The sequence below is a fragment of the Microcaecilia unicolor genome, chromosome 10 (genome assembly GCF_901765095.1).
Source record: "Microcaecilia unicolor chromosome 10, aMicUni1.1, whole genome shotgun sequence".
NCBI classification, from domain to species: domain Eukaryota; kingdom Metazoa; phylum Chordata; class Amphibia; order Gymnophiona; family Siphonopidae; genus Microcaecilia; species Microcaecilia unicolor.
In genome coordinates, this window is record NC_044040.1 from 65,542,014 (window position 1) to 65,564,985 (window position 22,972).

A 22,972-nucleotide genomic window follows, 5' to 3' on the forward strand; every position below is an offset into this window, starting at 1 on the left:
TGAACTGACCAGATGACCACCGCAGGGAATCGAGGATGACCTCCCCTTATACCCCCAGTGGTCACCAACCCCTTCCCACCCTAAAAAAAAAACTTTAAACATTTTTTTTGCCAGATTCAAATGTCATACCCAGCTCCCTGACAGCAGTATCCAGGTCCCTGGAGCAGTTTTAGTGGGTGCAGTTCACTTCAGGCAGGCGGACCCAGGCCCATCCACCCCCCTACCTGTTACACTTGTGGTGGTAAATGTGAGCCCTCCAAAACCCACCACAAACCCACCACAAACCCACTGTACCCACATCTAGGTGCCCCCTTCACCCCTTAGAGCTATGGTAGTTGTGGGGAGTGGGTTTTGGGGGGCTCAGCACCTAAGGTAAGGGAGCTATGCATCTGGGAGCAATTTGAAGTCCACTGCTGTGCCCCCTAGGGTGCCCGGTTGGTGTCCTGGCATGTCAGGGGGACTAGTGCACTACGAATTCTGGCTCCTCCCACAACCAAAGGGCTTGGATTTGGTCATTTTTGAGATGGGCGTCCTCGGTTTCCATTATGGCTGAAAAGCGGCGACAACTGTCTCTAAAGTCGACCATCTCAATATTTAGGTCGATCATCTCTAAGGTCGACTTAAATGTTGAGATTTGGGCGCCCCCACCTGTATTATCGAAATGAAAGATGGACGCCCATCTTGTTTCGATAATACGGGTTTCCCTGCCCCTTGGGTGCCCTGTTTGATTATGCCCCTCTCTGTGCTCTCTAGAGCCTTTGGACCCTTGGGCACTGCTCGGTTGCCCGAATGATCAGTCCATCCCTGTTTGTAGGTAAGCGCGTAAGGGTAAATTCTATGAATGACACCTAAAAAATTGGTGCTGAAAAAAAATGCTTAAACGGTATTCTATAAACTGTGCCTAAAGTTCAGCATGATTTATAGACTTAACGCTTTAGCAGAAAGGTCGTGTGTAAATTTAGGCAGTGCCATTTGCACCAATGAAAACGTGGTACAAATGTCTAAATGTACATGCAGAGCACACATATTCTGAAATTATGCATGAAATTCAAAACTACACCTCTGATCCACCTTGACCCTCCCATTTCTGCACCCCCCCTTTTTCAGATCGCAAGTAAATTTTATGTGCAGATCCTGCACCTAAATGTATGCATGTAAGTCCCAATTAAATCTAATTAGTTGCAATAATTGCTTGTTAGAAAGCCAATTATTGGCACTAATTAGCTCATTATTCTTTTAAATTGCGTGCGCAAATAAGGGGCGTGCCTAAATTTTCACAAGCAATTTTTGGTGACTTTTATAGAATCAGGGGGTTAATGTGGTTTAGTAAAAGGACCCCTGTGGAAATGAAAGCAAACAGAGTTCATTTTTGCCATCAATCTTTGGACCCTTAAGGATATATAAATCCATCTGAAATTCTAATGGCATCAGCTCACCTGACCAGAAAGGGGGAAAAAAGGCAGAAAGATACAATGTGAACAGTGGAAACACACACTTCTTTTTTTCTAAATGTCAGATATAGGTGCAGTTTTTAATACAGTAGAGTCTTTGCTGATTTACTGTGTTTAATGTACACGCAAAAAGGACGTTCAAAAACGCATCATTAGTGTGACAGAGTGAAAGGAACCACATTTCTTCTGTTGCAATGGGAAGAGGATGGATCTGGCACAGCTCTGATGTCAGAACCCCCTATCACCTTTCTCATAGACGATGTCAATTTTAATTGTGCTCCGAGATGATTCTCATCGCACCAACTCCTACGTGACATTGAGATAGATGAAGCCATTTGTTGGTATTATCAGAGCCAGCTGTGTGCTTGGCTGCAGCTACAGTAGGCATTACATCTCATGCATAATCCTCTCATTGAGAAAGGATCACAGCAGCTGAACCATATGGCAAATAATTTTATTATGATCAAAAAAAGGACTCTTGAAGCTAGTTAGACAGAAGAGTCCTTGAAACACAAATGAGAAGAGGGCTTATTTTCATGTAGCATTATCTTCTTAAATTAATTTTTCCATTCTGTGCTAATCCAAGAAATCCGGCACTTTTATGCCTTTTTTTTTGGAAATGAAAATATCACAAATAATTTAGCAATTACAAGAGGCTGTTTAAAAAGAACAGTTATTCCTAGCCGAGTTGTCTGGTTGATCATACAGTTTAGAGACACCCAAATCTTAATTAGTAGAATGCAGCTTTGCAGAGTCTAAAAACAAAATATGTTGCTGTCTGTGCTACAGAAAAAGAATGAAAAGAAAGTGATAAGAGTGATGTTTTGAAGGTAGAATACTTGACTAGCACCTAGCTTCCTGAGGGGTAATGATGAAATTCAATACTGATGCTGCAGCTTCTAAAAGAGCCTAAGGATGGGAAAGATAATGAAAATAGGAGAAAGAAATTGTTGTATACACAGTAATCTCATCTCACCTAAACATATCTAGTTCTGTTTCAAAATTCTTCCTCCGTTTCTGTACTTTGCAAAATAAAACTGCAGAAGAGGGGCAGGAAAATCACCATTAGAGTCTTAGAGGCCCTTTTACTAAGCCGCGTAACATCTACTTGCGCCCAACACGCACCAAACTAGAGTTATCACCCAACTACCGCATGGCTTTTGTGGTAATTTCATTTTAGGTGATCAATGTATTGGACACGTGCCAAGTGGCATTTGACGCACGTAGGTCATTACCACTTGGTTACCAAGTGAGACTTTACCGCTAGGTCAATGGCTGGTAGTAAGGTCTCAGACCCAAAATGGATATGCGACAATTTTAATTTTGCTGCAAGTCCATTTTCGGCAAAAATTTTAAAAAGCCATTTTTTTTTACAAGTGCACTGAAAAATGATTCTGCACGCGCCTAAAACACACATCTACACTACTGCAGGGCATTTTTTCAGTGCGCCTTTGTTGTCCAAGAGGCTGGCAGAAATAAGAACATAAGCCTTGTCATAGTGGGTCAGACCTAAGGTCTATCATGCCCAGTATTCTGTTTCCAACAGTGGCCAATTGAGGTCACAAATACCTGGCAAGATCCTAAAAGAATAAAAACAGACATTTCCCCAGATTCTATATAGTGCGACTTAAGTTGCTTGCGCAAATCCGGTCGTATTCTGGAATTACGCACACAACTTAATTAGTTAACAAGCCAATCAGCGCTGATAATTGCCAGTTAACAAGCAATTATTGACACTAATTGGAATTAATTAGAATTTACACGCACAACTATCTAAGCATATTCTTTAATGTAATGCATGTAAATTCTAAGCCACATAGTTGAAAAAAGGGTGTGGCCATGGATGTGGAATGGGTGGGTCATGAACATTTCTAAAATCTATGCGCGTTGTTATAGAATACACCCGGTCCATGCCTAATTTAGGTGTCAACATTTATACCAAGTTTTACTTTGTGTAACTGCCCATGTCTAAATTTAATCACATGGATGGGAGCTCAGTGTATACTCTAAACTGTGCAGAAATTTGGGCATATTTTATAAAGTATGCCTAAATGTATGCTGCTTTTTTAGGTGTGGTAGTTATTCTTATTTATTTTATTATGGCATTTCTATCCCATATTAGCCCAAGTGGAACTGAGGTTCAATGTGGCTTACAATATAAGAAAAGAAATAAATTAGAGGTGCATTTGAAGAATACATCATAAAAATATTATATAGGAAATGATCGGGCAAATTCAGTGGGTGGTCAGGAAAAAGTGAAATATAAGGAACTGACTAATATTCAGCACTGAATTCTAACGTTGTTGAAGATTGAGCTAAAAAAGTAAGTTTTCAATTAATTACAAAATAATTACCATAATTACTAGTATATCTAATTGGTTTAGGAAGAGAATTCCCGATGTTGGCACATTGATAAGAAAAATTTGCGTTGTGGATTGTTTTGTATTGTGTAACTAGGAAAATGTAAAATGAGATATTCTCTGGATGATACGGAAGCATTGTGTGGAGGTAAATCAATGAGTTCATTCATATAGGATTAAAACAAATCGGAGAAAGTTTTTCTTTACTCAGCGCGTGGTTAGACTCTGGAACCCATTGCCGGAGAAGGTAGTGAAGGCAGCTGGCCTTGCTGAGTTTAAAGGTGGTCTGGATAGATTCCTGAAGGAAAAGTCCATTTTATCGTTATTAAATTTGGGGTTTTTGCCAGGTTCTTGGGGTCTAGATTGGCCACTGTCGGAGACAGAGTGCTGGGCTTGATGGACCTTCGGTCTTTTCCCAACGTGGCAGTGCTTATGTACTTATGTACTTATGAACAAAATTCTGCTCTTTATAGGTAACCAGTGTAGGTTATGAAGGAGTGGAGTAGCTTTAGCAAAGCGCGGTGATTTACAGATTAGACGGGCAGCTGTGTTTTGAACAGTTTGTATTTTTTTAAGAAGGCCACATTTAATTCCAACATAGATGGAATTACAATAGTCGATTTTTGTTAGAACAAGAGATTGGGTTAAGGTACGGAAGACTGGTCTTGTAAAAAATGATCGCAATCTCTTTAGTTTCCAAAGCATATGGAAGGAACTGAGGTACGGAAGACTGGTCTTGTGAAAAATGATCGCAATCTCTTTAGTTTCCAAAGCATATAGAAGGAACTAGGGACAACATTCAAGATTTGACTTTCTAAGGATAAATAATGATCAATTGTAACCCCTAAGATTTTCACTGAGGATACAAGAGGATAGGTTATATTATCAATTGTAAAATCTTTGAGAATAGTCGGATGAAAAGGATTTGTTATTAATAAAAATTTAGTCTTCTCAATATTACGTTTCAAATTAAAATTAGAAGCCCAGGATTCAGTTAATGTGATACCTAATCTGATTTTGTTAATGATATCAAGAGTTTTGGAAAGTGGGATGTAAATAGTGATGTCATCAGCATAAATAAAAGTAGAAAGACCATTGCTCTCAAGTAGATTACCAAGAGGAATCATCATGATGTTAAATAAGAAGAGAGAACCCTGTGGTACTCTACAACTAAAAAGCCAGGATGAAGAGATACTGCCTAATTGTTTAACTTGGTATGATCTTTGATATCAAAAATCCTGAGAACCAATCATAGGCAGCACCACAAATACCATAATGGTCAAGAATATTTAAAAGAATATTGTGATCGACAGTATCGAATGCACTAGACATATCGAATTAGAGTGCTATAATTATGCGGCACATCACAGGCATCACAGATAAACAACCCAGGCTAATGTCCAGCTAGGGCAATGAGCATGTAGGGTTTGTTTGCTTTTTTCCTCCCAAGTTTTTGGTTCATGTCACACTTTTATTTAAAAAAAAAATTAGGGGATACTATTCAGACTGTAGCAGTAAGCAACTAACCCTGGATATTCAATGATGGGGCTTGAATGGGTCCCGGCATTGAATATCCGGGTATGTGCACTGACCCGGAAGATAAATGGGCACTAGCCGATATTCAGACTTGTGCCCGGTTAACTTGGTGCATAAGTTAGGACAGCCTTTTTGCTGCTAACTGGCAAAGTTGCAGTTCCACCTAAACTCTGACGCCAGAGTACACCTAACCTAGGGAATGGCCAGTTAGCGGTGATATCCAATTAAGTGCCGTTGAATATTGACAGCTGGCCAGCTCAGCAGGGTTTAACCTGGCAGGAGCTTCTCCTGTCCTGTTAAATCCTTTTGAACATCTACCCTCTTAGGGGCCCTTTTACTACAGTGCGTTAAGTTTTGGACTTAACGTGTTGTAAAGCAGTATTTTAACAGATGCAAGCCCAAAACTAACATTGCATCAAGAAGGTGCATCCCCAGTATATTCACATTTAGGTCATGTGATGTTGCCATTTACGCACAGGACCAATGTGCTGTTAACGCAGAAGCACTTAACAAATCCTGTTTAGGAGGTGATAAGTGGTCCTGCATTAAGGACTATATTCTATAAGTAGCGCCTAAACGTCAGTGCCAAAAACGTAGTGTTTAGCGTGATTCTATAAAGAGTATGAGTCCTTTCTGGAATCACGCTTAGGCATAAACTGCGCCTAACTGTAGGCACTCGCAATTAGGCCTGCTATGAGCAGGCTTAAATGCCAGCACCTACAGTTAGGCGCAGTTTGGCCATATTCTGTATCAACGTCTACAACATTTGGGAACGCCCCCAGGAAACACCCCTATCCACACCCCCAAGTATGTATGCATGTTAGGATTTCTGCGCACATCGTTATAGAATACAATATGCGTGTAAATCCTAATTATTGTCACCCAATTATCACCAGCACTGATTGGCTTTTTACTCAAATTATGCATAGATTGGGCATGTACTAAATTTAATATGCACAACTCGGAGTGCCATTTATAGAATCTGGCCTTAACTGTGCTTTAGACAGTGTGCAGTAAGCATAACATCCTCCCATGCCACACCCCCAACATAAAAATCAGTAGAGTGCAGTTTAATGCACCAAAACAGGCAAATTACTGCATAACCCCCTAATGGGGTCATGTGGTAGCCTGTTTCTGCATGTTAACCGCATGTTAAGTGCTTAAAGCACTCTAGTAAAATGGCTCCTTAATGTGCATTAGAAGTTTTTAGCACACATAAATCAACTACACACATGTTAACTCCTAGGCAAATGTGCATTAAATTGATGTGCGCACACTATTTTTGCTTGACTCCAGCAAACCAAGGGATCCTTTTACTAAGGTGCGCTGAAAAATGGCCTGCGGTAGTGTAGACATGAGTTTTGGGCGCATGCAGAATAATTTTTTAGCGCACCTACAAAAAATACCTCTTAAAATTTTTTGCCGAAAACAGGCGTGTGGCAAAATGAAAATTGCCGCGTGTCCATTTTGGGTCTGAGACCTTACCGCAAGCCATTGACCTAGCAGTAGTGGTCTATGTGCTTCAAATGCCACTTGATGCGCATAGCTGCCACGCGCCAGAAAATAGAAAATATTTTTCAGACGCACGTAGCGGATGCACGCCAAAATTGAAATTATCGCAAGGGCCATGCGGTAACCGGGCAGTAACTCCAATTTAGCACATGTTGGGCATGCGTAGGCGCCTACGCGGCTTAGTAAAAGGGCCCCCAAATGCACAATAACAAATGCAAATCCCTAGCATCAAATATCAGACCACAAAATAGCCTACTCAAATAAATGCATGTAGCACATTAACGAATTGATTACCACCAACTTCCTTCAACATCACAATAAACATTTAGTACACGCTGAGGGCCAGAGTAGTAGATTCAGTAAATGGCACTCAAAAGTAGGCAGTGAGAAAAATCCACTCCAAGCACTATTCTGTGAAGTGTGCTCTGGGCTGAGTGACTTTTATAGACCATTTGGGGTAGTGCATTAGACGCTTTCAGGCAATTTTTCAAAAGAGAAGGGCGCCCATCTTCCGACACAAATTGGAAGATGGGCGTCCTTCTCGCAAGGTCGCCCAAATCGACATAATCGAAAGCCAATTATGGGTGCCCTGAACTGCTTTCCGTCGGGGGAAAACCAAAGTTCACGCGGGCGTTTTGGAAGTGTAGCGAAGGCAGGACTGGGGCGTGCTTAGGAGATGGGTGTCCTCGGCCGATAATGGAAAAAAGAAGGGCGTCCCTGACAAACACTTGGGCGACTTTACTTGGTCCATTTTTTTTCACGACCAAGCATCAAAAAGGTGCCCAAACTGACCAGATGACTACCGGAGGGAATCGGAGATGACCTCCCCTTCCTCCCCCAGTGGTCACTAACCCCCTCCCACTCTCAAAAAAATCTTTTAAAATACTTTTTTGCCAGCCTCAAATGCCATACTCAGGTCCATCGCAGCAGTATGCAGGTACCTGGAGCAGTTGTAGTGAGTGCAGTGTGCTTCAAGCAGGCGGACCCAGGCCCACCCCCCCCCTACCTGTTACACTTGTGGTGGTAAATGGGAGCCCTCCAAAACCCACCAGAAACCCACTGTACCCACATGTAGGTGCCCCCTTCATCCCTAAGGGCTATGACAGTGGTGTATAGTTTTGGGTTTTGGGGGGCTCAGCACCCAAGGTAAGGGAGCTATGCACCTGGGACCTTTTTCTGAAGTCCACTGCAGTGCCCCCTAGGGTGCCCGGTTGGTATCCTGGCATGTGAGGGGGACCAGTGCACTACGAATGCTAGCTCCTTCCATGACCAAATGGCTTGGATTTGGTCATTTTTGAGATGGGCGTCCTCGGTTTCCATTATCACCAAAAATTGGGGACAACCATCTCTAAAACGACCTAAGGACGACAATCTTTAAGGTCGACCTAAATTTCATGATTTGGGTGTCCCCAACTATTATTGAAATGAAAGATGGACACCCATCTTGTTTTGATAATACAGGTTGACCCGCCTCTTTACGGGGCCATCTTTCGAGGACACCCTCATGAAAACCTGGGCGCCCCATTTAATTATGCCCCTCTTTGGGTGCCAGTGTTATAGAATAGCACATAGGCAGATGCATGTGCAAGTCCAGATGGATGCCCTGGTGGTGTGAGTACCAGTCTTGACATCCAGAAGTATTGGGTTCAAATCCTACTGTTGCTCCTTGTGATCTTGGACAAGTCACTTAACCCTCCATTGTCTCAGGTACAGCCTTAGATTGCGCGTTCTCTAGGAACAGGAAAATATCCACTGTACCTGAATGTAACTCACCTTGAGCTACTACTGAAAAGGTGTGAGTAAAATCTTAAAATAAATTAGTGCCAAAGAATATTTAGGGGCCCGTTTACTGGGTGTGCATAGGTGCCTACGCACACCCAATGCGCGTCAATTCAGAGTTACAGCCTGGCTACCGTGTGGCCTGGGCAGTAATTTCATTTTTTTTACATGCGCCGGAAAATAATTTTTATTTTCCGGCGTGCAGCAGAAACTGGGCGGTAATCGTCATTCTGTGTTCGTAGATGATTACATCATGATTAAAGCGTGGGACCTTACCGCTAAGTCAGTGGGTGGCAGTAATGTCTCAGACCTAGAATGGACGCGCGCCAATTTCTATTTTGCCACACGTCCATTTTCGGCAAAAATTTATAAAGGCCATTTTTACAGGCATGCTGAAAAATGGATCTGTGTGCGTCTAAAACATGCGCCTACACCAGCACAGCCCATTTTTCAGCGCACCTTAGTAATTACTACTACTACTACTTAACATTTCTAGAGCGCTACTAGGGTTACGCAGCGCTGTACAATTTAACAAAGAGAGACAGTCCCTGCTCAAAGAGCTTACAATCTAATAGACAAGTGAACGGTCGGTCCGATCGGGGCAGTCAAATTGGGGCAGTCTGGATTCACTGAACGGTAAGGGTTAGGTGCCGAACGCAGCATTGAAGAGGTGGGCTTTAAGCAAAGACTTGAAGATGGGCAGGGAGGGGGCTTGGCGTAAGGGTTCAGGAAGGTTGTTCCAAGCATAGGGTGAGGCGAGGCAGAATGAGCGGAGCCTGGAGTTGGCGGTGGTGGAGAAGGGTACTGAGAGGAGGGATTTATCCTGTGAACGGAGGTTACGGGCGGGAACGTAAGGGGAGATGAGGGTAGAGAGGTAGTGAGGGGCAGCAGACTGAGTGCATTTGTAGGTAAGAAGGAGAAGCTTGAATTGAATGCGGTATCTGATCGGAAGCCAGTGAAGTGACCTGAGGAGAGGGGTGATATGAGTATATCGGTTCTGGCGGAATATGAGACGTGCAGCAGAGTTCTGAACAGACTGAAGGGGGGATAGATGGCTAAGTGGGAGGCCGGTGAGGAGTAAGTTGCAGTAGTCCAGGCGAGAGGTAATGAGAGCGTGGACGAGAGTTCGGGTGGTGTGTTCAGAGAGGAAAGGGCGAATTTTGCTGATGTTAAAGAGGAAGAAGCGACAGGTCTTGGCTATCTGCTGGATATGCGCAGAGAAGGAAAGAGAGGAGTCAAAGATGACTCCGAGGTTGCGGGCAGATGAGACGGGGAGGATGAGGGTGTTATCAACTGAGATAGAAAGTGGAGGAAGAGGAGAAGTGGGTTTTGGTGGAAAGACGATAAGCTCGGTCTTGGACATGTTCAGTTTCAGGTGGCGGTTGGACATCCAGGCAGCAATGTCGGATAAGCAGGCCGATACCTTTGCCTGGGTCTCCGCGGTGATGTCTGGTGTGGAGAGATACAGTTGGGTGTCATCAGCATAGAGATGATACTGGAAACCATGAGATGAGATCAGGGAGCCCAGGGAAGAGGTGTAGATTGAGAAGAGAAGGGGTCCAAGGACCGATCCCTGGGGAACACCAACAGATAAGGGGATGGGGGTGGAGGAAGATCCATGAGAGTGAACTTTGAAGGTGCGGTGGGAGAGATAGGAGGAGAACCAGGAGAGGACAGAGCCCTGGAACCCAAATGAGGACAGTGTGGCAAGAAGTAAGTCATGATTGACAGTGTCAAAAGCAGCGGATAGATCCAGGAGGATGAGGATGGAGTAGTGGCCTCTGGATTTGGCAAGGAACAGGTCATTACAGACTTTAGAAAGTGCTGTTTCTGTCGAGTGAAGAGGGCGAAAACCGGATTGAAGCGGATCAAGGATGGCATGAGAGGAGAGAAAATCAAGGCAGCGGCTGTGGACTGCGCGCTCAAGTGTCTTGGAGAGGAAGGGTAGGAGGGAGATGGGGCGGTAGTTGGAGGGACAGGTAGGGTCTAGTGATGGTTTTTTGAGGAGTGGCGTGACTACAGCATGCTTGAAGGTGTCGGGGACAGTTGCAGTGGAGAGAGAGAGGTTGAGGATATGACAGATGGAGGGGGTGATAGTAGGAGAGATGGTGTTAAGTAAGTTGGTGGGGATGGGATCAGAGGAACAAGTGGTGCATTTTGAGGAGGAAAGAAGGCGGGCGGTTTCCTCCTCGGAGATATCAGGAAAGGAGGAGAAAGAGGTCTGGGTTGGTTGGTTGAGGGAGAGGGTTGAAGGGTGAAGAGGAGGAGGTGGCTTGGTAGTGAACTCAAGGTTGATCTTTTGCACCTTGTCGCGGAAGTAGTCAGCCAGTGATTGAGGAGAGAGTGACGGGGGGGTGGGAGCGGAGGGCACTTTGAGGAGGGAGTTAAGGGTGGCGAAGAGACGACGAGGGTTAGAGCTGAGAGAATTAGTCAGTTGGGTGTAATAGTCCTGTTTGGCAAGGAATAGTGAGGACTGGAAGGAGGATAGCATGAATTTGTAGTGAAGGAAATCTGAATGGGTGCGAGATTTCCTCCAGAGGCGTTCAGCAGATCGGGCGCAGGAGCGAAGGTAACGGATGCAAGGGGTCAGCCAGGGCTGGGGATTAGTACGCCTTGTGGGACGGGAGGTGGATGGTGCAAGGGTGTCCAGAGCAGAGGAGAGAGTGGCATTGTAAGCGGAGACAGCCTCGTCAACAGACTCGGAGGACATGATGGAGGGGAGGAGATTAGAAATACTAGATGATAAGGTGGGAGGGTCAATAATCTGGAGATTCCTGGAAGTAGTGGTTAATGTTGGGCGGGGCTGAGGGGGAGGGTGAAGAAGTGTGAAGGTGATCAGGTGATGATCAGAGACAGGAAGAGCTGAGGTGTGGAAATTGGAGGGTGAGCCGGAAGAGGAGAGGACGAGGTCAAGGCAATGGCCATCACGGTGAGTAGGGGTGGTGGAACAAAGCTGGAGGTTGAAGGATGATGTTAGAGTGAGGAACTGAGAAGCGTGAGAGTTGGACAGGTCATCAACGTGTATGTTGAAGTCTCCGAGAATGAGGGATGGAGATGAGGGTTCAAGAAAAACAGAAAGCCAGGCATCGAAGTCGGTGAGGAAGGAAGGGAGGGATTTATCAGGGGGGCGGTAAATGACTGCCACTCTGAGTGGCAACGGGTAGAATAGACGGATGGAGTGGACTTCAAAGGATGAGAAGCAGTGAGACTGTGGTAGGAGGAGGGGTTGGAAGCTACAGGAGGGCGAGAGTAGTAACCCGACGCCTCCTCCACGGCCAACTAGGCGGGGAGTATGGGAGAAGAGATAGCCTCCATGGCATAGAGCCGCAACTGAGGCAGAGTCGTCAGGGGAGAGCCAGGTTTCAGTTAGGGCAAGCAGGTGAAGGGAATGAGAGATGAAGAGATCGTGGGTGAAGGGAAGTTTGTTGCAGACCGAGTGGGCATTCCACAGTGCACATGAGAAGGGGAGGGAAGAGGGGGGGAGGAGGGGAATAGATATGAGATTGGAGACATCCCGGAAACGTAAGACCCCTTAATTATTAACATCACATTACCTATGTAACTTGTATACCCAAATTTGGTTGACTTATACAGAATCCAGGGTGAATCACTCTATCAGCTTTAAGGGGGACCATAGAACTGCTTGAAATTAAAATAGTAGATGCATGTAGCTGGAGCTCTCGATGCAATGCTAATTCATCATATATTCAAGGAACAAAAGTACCAGGAGCATAGAATTTATTATAAGACGGAACCTGACTATAGGGACAGTGTTCAGGGCACCTGTTACATTTCTAATTATATCATCAGTAAAGTTCTCACTGTAAAGTCAGCATGAAGAACAAAAATCGTAAGAAGCCATATGGTAACAGCTGCATTGTCTGGAGGGCAGTCATACTTTCTTCTTTATTGACAAATAATAAAGTTTGTAATTGGACTGTGGGAGGCATATAGCTACCTAATTTACAGGGCCCTTAATTTGCTCCTATTACATGCCTGAAGCAGCCAGATTCTTGCTGTTATCACCCCCTCCTGACCAAGGCAAAGATCCTGGCTGAATAGCTAAAATTCTGTCAAATGTATCTACTTTTCTTTCCATTATTTAAGAGTGTACTATAAATGCACTGACTTTCAAATAACACATTGATTAAATATTTTACAATTTGTGATCTCAATTTAAAATGTCTTTTCCTCTAGAGGTGTCTCTCCACCCCCAGTTTCCCCCCCCCCCCTCCCTCCCCGAAAAAGGCAAATTAGATTTTTTTTTTTTTAAATTACTCTCAGCAGGATGTGGAACAGGGCTGTGCTAACAGAACAGGCCAATAGGACAAGATTGCCTTGCAGCAGCAGCTGGTGAAGCGAGACTTTTTGGATTAGGAATATATGTAAATATTTCCAACTGCTTGCCCTTCATCCTACTTTGTCGAGTTTGGAATGTAAAAATGTATTGCATTGGCCCAATACTTAGCTACCATATTACAGCAGCAGATGCTGCTAAAGTCATAGAGCTCAACATTTAGATAAGTATTTCTGCTAATGGCATATTATAAAGAAGTATGGGTCATGACAGTCTGACTGCACTCTTAGATGAAGATGAAGCAAGGGTTGATAGCACGAAATGAATGCTATTTTTGGGTAACTCTTTCAATATTGTAGTCCTGAAGTACGTGAAAGCTACAGCTCTGACCTCAACATTTTTTTTAAAGTTCTAATATGACTTTTCAACATATTTTTGCCATATCGTAAATCTTGTGTAGCAAAATTCTCGTTCAGGCCCTTTTACCAAGTAATGGTAGGGTTAACGCGCTGGTAGCGCGTGCCAAGTCAGCACTACTGCCAGGATAGCACGGGTGCCCAGTGGTAATTCCGAGGTTGGCATGTGCTGTTTCCCACAGTAGAAAATAATTTTCTATTTTCTACCTTTGGGGGGGGGGGGGGGGTGTTCCCAGCGATAATCAGCAGTGCGGCCACATTAGTGTGCCCTGCATGATTACTGCACTAGTAGCATGTGAGCCCTTACTGCTAGGTCAATGGATGGCGGTAAGGGCTCAGGCAATAAATAGCTGTGTACTACTGTTAATTTGAGCGCATGGCCATTTACTGCCCCCCCCCCCCCCCCCCCCCCATAAAAAAGCCTTTTTCCCATCCGCAGTAAAAAAAATGGCCCACTACGCACTCATTTCACTTGTCCACACTACCGTAGGCCACTTTTTACCGCAGCTTAGTAAAAGGACCCCTGAGTGTATACCAGGTAGCAAAACCACAGCTTAATATTCCCTTATCTCTTGTTTGTCCTGTTTGTCTGTCCTAATTAGATTGTAAACTCTGTCGAGCAGGGATTGTCTCTTCATGTTCAAGTGTACAGCGCTGCGTACGTCTAGTAGCGCTATAGAAATGATAAGTAGTAGTAGTAGTAAATGCCATGTAATACTTCATACTGATTCCTTGGCATTGAAGGTTTACATACATAATGGATGAAGAAGGGTGACACGGCCTGAACGCTTGGGGCTTGATAGATTATCTTGTGATGTATTACAATTAGATATGCTTCGGTGTTACTTCATATATTCAACTAGTGAGTACATAACTCTTAGGCCCTCGGGAAGTAGATTTATGAAGAGAGCCACACTTGTGTCCTCTGAAAATTCGGAATTGATTTTTGACCATTTTGAACAGGGTTTTAAATCATTTTGCTCGTTACATGTATCTCTGGTTGGGATTTTACCTGTGTATGCGATCGACAAAGTTAATTTTTTTGTCATATTATTTGTTCACTGTGCTCCAGGCACTTGCAAGGTGATGTATCTTCTTGTCATTTAAGTGTCCAACAGATCAAATGAGCCTTTGAAAGGAACAGACAAGTGTTGTGGGATAAAGAAAATAGATAGTTGGAAAACAGAGTACAGTTTAATAGTGTATTGTGGACAATAAAGGAACTATGTGCTTTGTCCATGACATGATGATGCCTTTATAGCATCAGTTTATATGAGAAAATCTTTTGTTGTTGACTCATTACGGTCTAATATAGGGCACTACTGCATCAGCATCTAAGACTGAAATTCATGTTGGGCCCAATATTTAACCGGTGGCGATCAGAGTTTTAGTGACTGCTGCTGGTGTTAAACCTAGAAATTCAATGCCGGGCCATGTCCGGACTCTGGCATTGAATTTCCTTGTATAGGGAGCTGGCTGAAACATAGCCAGTTAAGGGTGTCTTTTACTAAGGCGTGTGTACCCTTTATAGAATAGAAGTTAGTGCTGAATTTTTTCATGCACATTTTTGAGTACCTTCTATAGAATTCTTCCCTTTAAGTGTAAAAATCCATGCGATAAGGAGGTGGGTGCCCAGCATCTGCTCTGCATTTACCACACAAGGCACACACTTATCACACAAGCATGGATGTGCAACTTGTCCCCCACTGAACAAAAGTCCTCCCTCTCAAGTACCTTTGATCAAGCCTCCCTGATCCATAAACCTCTCATGAAAAGCTCCCAACCCAGTACCCCTCCCCCAAGGTAAGCCCCTCCCCCCCAATATAAGGCACTCCAAGCATTCGTTTTCCCACCCCATTCTTTGAGTCTGCCCCCAACTCCCAACCCAACTAGTACTCAACTGAGCTCATGGTACTTGTTTTTCAGTGGTTTTCATTACTGGCTATTCAAAGTGACAAGCAGGCAGGAGAGAACCCTGGACATTTAAATTGTGCTCAGTTTGCTGGCCACCAATATTTGACAGCGCTTAATCGGGCAGTGCTGCTGAATATTGGCTGTAACCTGTCATTTCAAAAATAGGCAGGAGAAGAGTGTTCCAGAGGTAGAGTCAGGGAGGAGTTGGGAGCTATGAGCTAGATTCTATATATCACACCTAAAAAAATCCACGCCAAAAAAAAAAAATACACCAAGGCATATTCTATAAAGTACACCTGAATTTAGGTGTATTGTATAGAATATGCCTAAATTTCGGCGCAGTTTATAGAATACGCTGAGTGGCTGTCCACATTGCTAAATTTAGTCGTGGGCATTTAGGCCAAATAAAACTCGGTGTAAGTACTGATGCCTAAATTAGGTATGAATAGGTTGTATTCCTCTCCCATGGCCATGCCCTCTTTTCAGCTATGTGCATTAAAATTTACGTGCATCACTTGACAGGATATGCTTAGACAGTTGTGCATGTAAATTCTAATTAATGCCAATTAGTGTCAATAATTGCATGTTATTTAGCAATTATCGGCACTGATTGGCTTGTTGACTAATTAAGTTGTGTGCACAAATCCAGAATATGACTGGGTTTGTGCTCACAACGGTATTCGTGCTATATAGAATCCGGGGGTATATGGGTGCTGGAGATATTCAGTTCTGGCACCCATAAATCTATGCGACCAATTAGGAACACATAAAAAGTAGTCTAAACTTTCGTCGTGTAGCTATGCAGGTGCTGGCACTGAACATCAAACGGCACCTGCATAGCTTTCAGGTAGCAACCAATGTTGCATTCGATCCTCTTACTTCCGATCCCTTCCACCCACTGATTGCAACCCATCACTGAGATGGTCTGCCCAGAAATGACCCCCTGAGACCACCGTCCTCATGGGACCAGGCCCCGTCCTTGAAATAGGCACTTCTGAGATGGCCCCTAAGACCAGGTACCCTGCTCAGAGCCTTCCGGGCAGGAGCGATCCCCACTCGCTTCTGCCCCTAGTAGCTGCCTGCCTTAAAATGGTGGCCGTAAGTTATAGTTTCCTTTGCCCTTATATAGAAGATTGACCTCTAGCAGCTTTCCTATATTTTAAATCTTCTTGCAGAGTCAGAAAAGGAGCACAGAGCCACAACAGTAAAGACAGAAGCATCCACTCTTCTGTGCCTAGGTAAGGGTCTAGAGCAGAAACAAAGGGAGGCTGATGCTAATGTTGATGCTGGGGCTAGAGCTGAAAGAAGGGAAATTGGAGAAGTGGGGTTGATGCTGTTGCTGAGGCTTGGAAAAGGGGAACTAATGATGAACTGGGACTTGGAGAAGGGGGACTGATGCAAGAGCTGGGAGCTGGATTGATGCAGGGATTGGGAGAAGGGGATGCTGATGCTGTTGCTCGAGTTTGGAGAAGGGGGACTGTTGCTGGTATTAGATTGTAAGCTCTTTGAGCAGGGACTGTCTTTCTTCTATGTTTGTGCAGCGCTGCGTATGCTTTGTAGCGCTATGAAAATGCTAAATAGTAGTAGTAGTAGTAGAATAGGAATAGGGGGGCTGATGCTGTTCCTGATTTTGAGGCTGGCACTTGGAGAAGAGGTTGGCACTGTAAAATTGAGTTTGGGTCATTGAATGGAATTCACCTAAAAATGCATTTTTTTTTTTTTTGCAAAATGAATATACCAATAAACCCCTATTTTTTCTTAACCTGATAGCCTCAAAAATAAATCCTAGGGATGTGCATCCATTAGTGCTCATTCAGTTTGTTAGTGCTTGTGCAAACATGGCAAGGGCAGGCCTGTAGCCCTGATAAACAGAGTCACACAGCGGGTTAAAGGTGAACATAAACTAATTTGTTAATGTGCAGGGGATTGGGGAGAATACTGTTCACCTTACAGAAAGAACATAAACACAAACAGCCAGTTCTTAAACTCAAGACATGTTCTCCTGGGTGGCCTGCTTCAGCAGGGCCGTGGTTGTCTCTCATTAAAACAGTATATTTAGCTTGTCTTGGGTCTGGGACCCAGAAATATATTTCTGTCACTTGTCAGATACCAGTCATCAGCCAGCTGCTGGTTGAGTTTTCACACACAGTTCTGCAAGGCCTACTTGGATGTAGCATCTGTAAGTGTCTGGAAGTCACATGTAGGTGGTGGAGGCATAGGCGGTAGAGCTCTGATTCTCCCCTTTGAGCCTCCTCAACCTAGCTGTACCTTGAATTTTTATACTTCCCGGGCCATGCCCTCATAGATCTGCATCTCTTGTGTCACCTGTGTCACCTCCACCCCCTTGGTGGTTCTGCAACTGTGAAGGAGCCAGTGCATATTTCCTAGTAAAAAAGGTGCATGTACTCAAATGCTAGGCCACTCTAGAGGGGTGGGGTAATCACTGAGAGACCCATTCCACAATAGCCAAGCCCCCTGCAACTGGTCACAGAATGTATGACAAGGCAGAATTGGTGTGTAGAGCCTCAGCTCTTTCATTAAAACTTGGGGTCCATGGGTCAATTTTAACAGACAACAGAAAAGGTGACGGTACTCAGTACCCCCTCAAAAAAAGCCCTTGAAGGAGCACTTTTAAAGGGAAGCCGTAGTGTCCTATAGACTCACTCACAGTGCTCCTTAAAAAGTTAGGGTTTAGTAGTTTGATTTAATGCATACCAACCTACAAATTTAATGCACGTTAAATTAATTAGTTCATGTTAACATTTTAATGTGCATTAAATATGTTTTATTAAAATGAATGCGTGAAAGCAAAAAAAAAAAAAACATTCAAAGAGAGGAGCATCATTTCAATTGGCAAAGGCTAACTCAAGGTCTCTTTGTCCTGTAACCAGCAATGGTTGTATTTTCCCACCTTGGCAATGCAAGGTCCCAGTGTCACCTCAGGATTTACTAAACATTTTAGCAAATTCCAAGGGGATTCATTTGCATTAACAGAATATGTTAATGTGCTATTTTTACATGCCTTACCAAACAGGCTTCGTTATCAATATCACAGTAAGGATTCACCAAATGACAAATCTAATTTAGGGATGGGTGAACCAGTCTGAACCAATTATAGTCTTCATCTAATGTTTGGGTAATCAGAATTGAGCAGGAAAAGGCTGCAGGTCAACGCTCATGCTTATGAACCACTTACAGGTCAACCTGAATCTCCATACTGATTCCTACTGTTCATGACCCTGTTCACCTCTGACTATTCACAGGCTCATGTGTTACGTTCAGAGATTCCTTTCACCATTGAATTATGCAAAATGTTGAATTTGTGAATATTTGCATAAATGTAAACCACTAGACAAGTAAATCTAGCCAAAAATATCTGGCTCTGCTTATCAGAGTAATTTTGAGACTCTTAGCTTTTATTCGAGGGAAGTTGGATGACATTCACCCATTCCTAATGTTCCAGCAATGTTATGATAGACTATTGGATCCATATATGAAATGGGTTAGTAATGATGAAAAGCTGGTCAGCCACATGCAGTCATATCAATTATATCTAGCTGTATTTATATTCTTATTATTTTTGTTAGACCCTTAAATACTAACAGTTATAAAAATTGAACATTTTATAACACAAATCACATACTTCTTGCTATAAAATCTACCAAATAGCAAATTATTTTGACAGGGACGTATATTTACCTGATTTATTATTTTACTTCAGCCTCTGTTCATCAGTCATTATGAAACAAGCTATTTTTATTTGATTTGAATATTTATTTCTTGGCACGGGAAAAGATGATGTGTGAAGGACAGCAGGTGCCACCAAAATCAGCAGAAGCTGGAATCCTCCTGAGAATGAACATGTGAATCAACCTAACGTGCCAGCTCACAAACTTGCTAGTCACAGCACGGCAACCTTCTTGCTCTTCAGATGATTTTAACAGTTTTTTTTCCCCTGATCCGAGTAAACATGGTTTCCAAGGGATTCACTTGCAGTTATAAAAACTGATGATAATTGATGAATGACCAGCTTGCTGGACCCCGACAGGCTGGTTGCCTGCCCTTTGCACTCTGCCAGTTCAAGCCTTACAAGTGTGAAATAGCCAATTACTAGAATACCTATTGAAAGTAATAGGCCAATGAACAAATTGCTACTGTGGGACACCATGACAGTGTGAATGAAAGGAGGCCACGATAAAGTTCTGCTTCCAGCAGCTGCTTCCACCAGTTTGATGATACTATTGGATGACCAAGAGATGAAAGTGGGATATTTTCTCCTTCTAACTGCAAGTGTCTTGCCTTGTATTGACTTAAAGTTTATGATGCATGATGCCATCTTGTTACCCAGGTCCTAATTTGCAGAAATAAATCCTCCTTTTAAAAGGTAGTTAAATAGGTAATAGGGGTAGTCACGGCCATAGATTTTGTGCAAAAGCATTAAATATAATTTTTACTTGGAATGAAAAGTCATATAGTGTGCAGAGTGTTAATACGTGGCAGCCATTTGCTATTGACAGAACAATTTATCTTGATAAAGGACAGTGAAAAATTCCAATCTATTCACTGACATCACATTATCAGCAGTAATATATGACTGCATCTAAATATAAGGTTCAGATCTGATACAGCTGAGAGGTTTCTGGTAATGTCCCTGTAAATATATTGTGTACTGGACAATGAACAAAAGACATTTTTACCTTGTAATTGGATGACCTATTTTTATGAGAACTACAGTTTTACCTTGTTTAATGGGATAAACCATAATGTTTCCTTTTTGGGAGGTAACCTGCTCCTTTTGTTAAGAGTCTGGAAATAAAATGGATGTATTACTAGATTTGGCAGAGCAGAAACAGGAGACAATGAAAAGTAGCATCCAAATCAGTATTACATAAATAATATTGAAATTTGCTTTAAAAGAAACACATTCCTTGAACAAATACCTTCAGACAAATGCTAAACCTACTTGAGTAGTGTTTATTCTATTGGAAAGTATGAAAGATATTCACATGTAGTAAATAGGCATCATAGGTTTGTTATGCATCTAGGATTACACATTTTGCTATTTTGGTTCAATCTATAATTTCAACCTATTTAGATGACTGTAATGGCCTATATAGCCTTTTATTTGCTTCCTCTACTGCTAGGTCACAGATCTTTAGGTCACTGATATTTAGCAAGAGGCGGTTTGACCATGCCACGCCGTGTCTGATAGGGCTGCATTGGCTTTCTATAAAAGCCCAAGTTTCCTTTAAGTTGGCTTGTTGGGTTTATAAGAATTTTGAAGGCCCTTGCCCTGATTATCTAGTAAGTCAATATTCTCTTCCATTATCACCTACCACCTCTAGGGCAGAGGATTCTCGGCTTCTTTATTTTACATCATTCCATGGAATTAAATATAAAAGCTCTTTGCAATCAATTTTTGTAGATCAGGCTGTTCAATTTTGGTGTTATCTATTAATCGTAGAACAATACCAACTTATCTGTCTTTTCATAATGGTTTGAAAACCTATCTTTTTCATAAATCATATGTATAACTAGTATATTTTCTTTTTTGTTGCTTATAACCAGCTTTGAACTAGTTTACTGGTAATTGGTAGTCTATAAGTACCATATTATATCATATTATTAATTTTACAAGAGGGTGCCTGGTAAAAGGAATGCAAATGCCTATTTTCCTTTATAGCATATCTAGGTATATGTGTGCTTAACATTTAGCCATAGAGCTGGTGTAAGTGTAAACACCTAACTGCTGCAGATACATGCATACCTTACAGCAGGGGTTTTCAGGATTGCTCCAATGAATATATATGAGATCTATTTGCATACAATGGAGGCAGTGCATGCACACAGATCACATTCATATTCTTTATGGAAATCCTGAAAACCTGACTGGATTGTAGCCCTTGAGGACCGAGGTTAGATAACCCTGCCTTACAGTATTCTATATTTGTTTATTTAGATTAGGTCTCACCTTTTTCAGTAGTAGTTCAAGGTGAGGAGTAGGTTAACTGTTAACTGCCGAACAGACACATTATTCACAGAATGAGGCTAATTGTAAATTAAGGGCCTGATAAATAAAGGTCATATCAGGAGCAGCAGAACACCTTTTTGTTTGGGGAGCCTAAGCTCTACCCACAACCCCAAACCTGCTGTACCCCAGACTCTGCCCCCAGCTCCACCCTAAGATAATACCACTGATTTTATTGTCATTGTTTCTTCCATTCATTCTTCACTTACATACTATATAATATCTGACTGTCTAATCCTCTATCCCCATGACCAGCATCCCCCTTTTGTCTCTTTAGTCTTCTCACCCCATGTCCAGCATCCCACACCCAACTGTCTCCCTAGCCCTCACTGCCCAGTTGGTCCCAGACCCATCTGTATCCCTCTCCTTCCTTGCCAGGAGGTCCAGCATCTTTGTCCACCCATGTCCAGCATCTCCCCCTCTGTTCCCTACCCCTCCCTCTGTTCAGTATCCTCCTTTCTCTTTCCTTCCCCATGCAATCCAACATCTCCCCTCCTCCTGTCCCTGATGTCATCCATCTTCTCCCTCCCCCATGCAATCCTCTCTTCTTTCCCCCTTGAACTCCAGAGACCGAACTCCCAGTCCCCACATGGTCCAGCCCAGCAGTAGCTCCTCCTGTTCTTTACCTTAAGAAAGAAGATATAATATGCAAAAGTGGTAACACTGTATAGTCTAAAACAGGAATACAAATGGCAGGGCCTGGTGTGGGAACTTCTTTCAGCCTGCAAAGAACCCTCTGATATACCCCGCCTTTCTGATGTATGCTAACTTTAAAGGCAGAATGAATCACGGGATTTTACCACTCTCAGGGTTAAAAGAGGTTCCATATTTCATTATGCCACATGGAAATTGTTGAATAGAAATATCTTGCAGAAATAAAACACTGTTTTTACTACATTTTTAAATTCATTGTCAACTGTTGAGCATCCTTAAACCTTGAAATCGTATGGTACACCTTATTATATGAAAATCAAACTATTAAATGTTATGAATTTGTCTTGTATTCATATAATAAACTATAGCATATCTTGCTTTGTAGACTGTTCTTGAAGTCTTAAATGAGATGTATAAATGTTTGATCCTATCCTTCAAAAAAAAATATAAAGCTAAGCTGCATTTTATTGTGCCATTCCACAAAAGCATGGTAGGTGGGAAAAATAGACTTGAAAGAGAAAGAAACCTATTTGCAGCATTGTAACTCCCAGTGCTTTTTTTGTAGAAAAAAAGGTGCCGGTACTCATTATGGGCGGGGTCACCACATATGGCTCCACCCTTATGATAGCCACACCCACATTAACCATACCCCCTATACCAGCCATGGCGCATATAAACAGACATCATTGAAAATATTATAGTACTATAGGAGAAAAAAATAACGTGATTTTTTTTCATGATAAATAATCTCTGTAAGCTCTTACAGCTCCAGTATACCCAGTTCAAAATAAGACAGCCAATGTAAATTCTCAAATTGGACATATTACAAACACTAAAATGAAAATAAAATGATTTTTTTCTACCTTTGTTGTCTGGTGACTGTTTTTCTTTCCATATTAGTCCCAGTCTGTGATTCTGCTTTCCTTTGTTTTCGCTTAACTCTTCTGTGCCATTTGTCATTTTTGTCTCCTTTTTCTTTGCTTTCTTCAATATTTTTCAGGCTCTCTCTCTGTCCAGATTTAATT

General features: G+C 42.6%; 1 protein-coding gene across 1 annotated transcript in view; it reads left to right on the forward strand.

The window, feature by feature from the left end:
• The window catches only part of PDZRN4 (PDZ domain containing ring finger 4), an 825,447-nt gene that overhangs the window by 327,291 nt on the left and 475,184 nt on the right, over positions 1 to 22,972 (forward strand). The window lies entirely within an intron of this gene.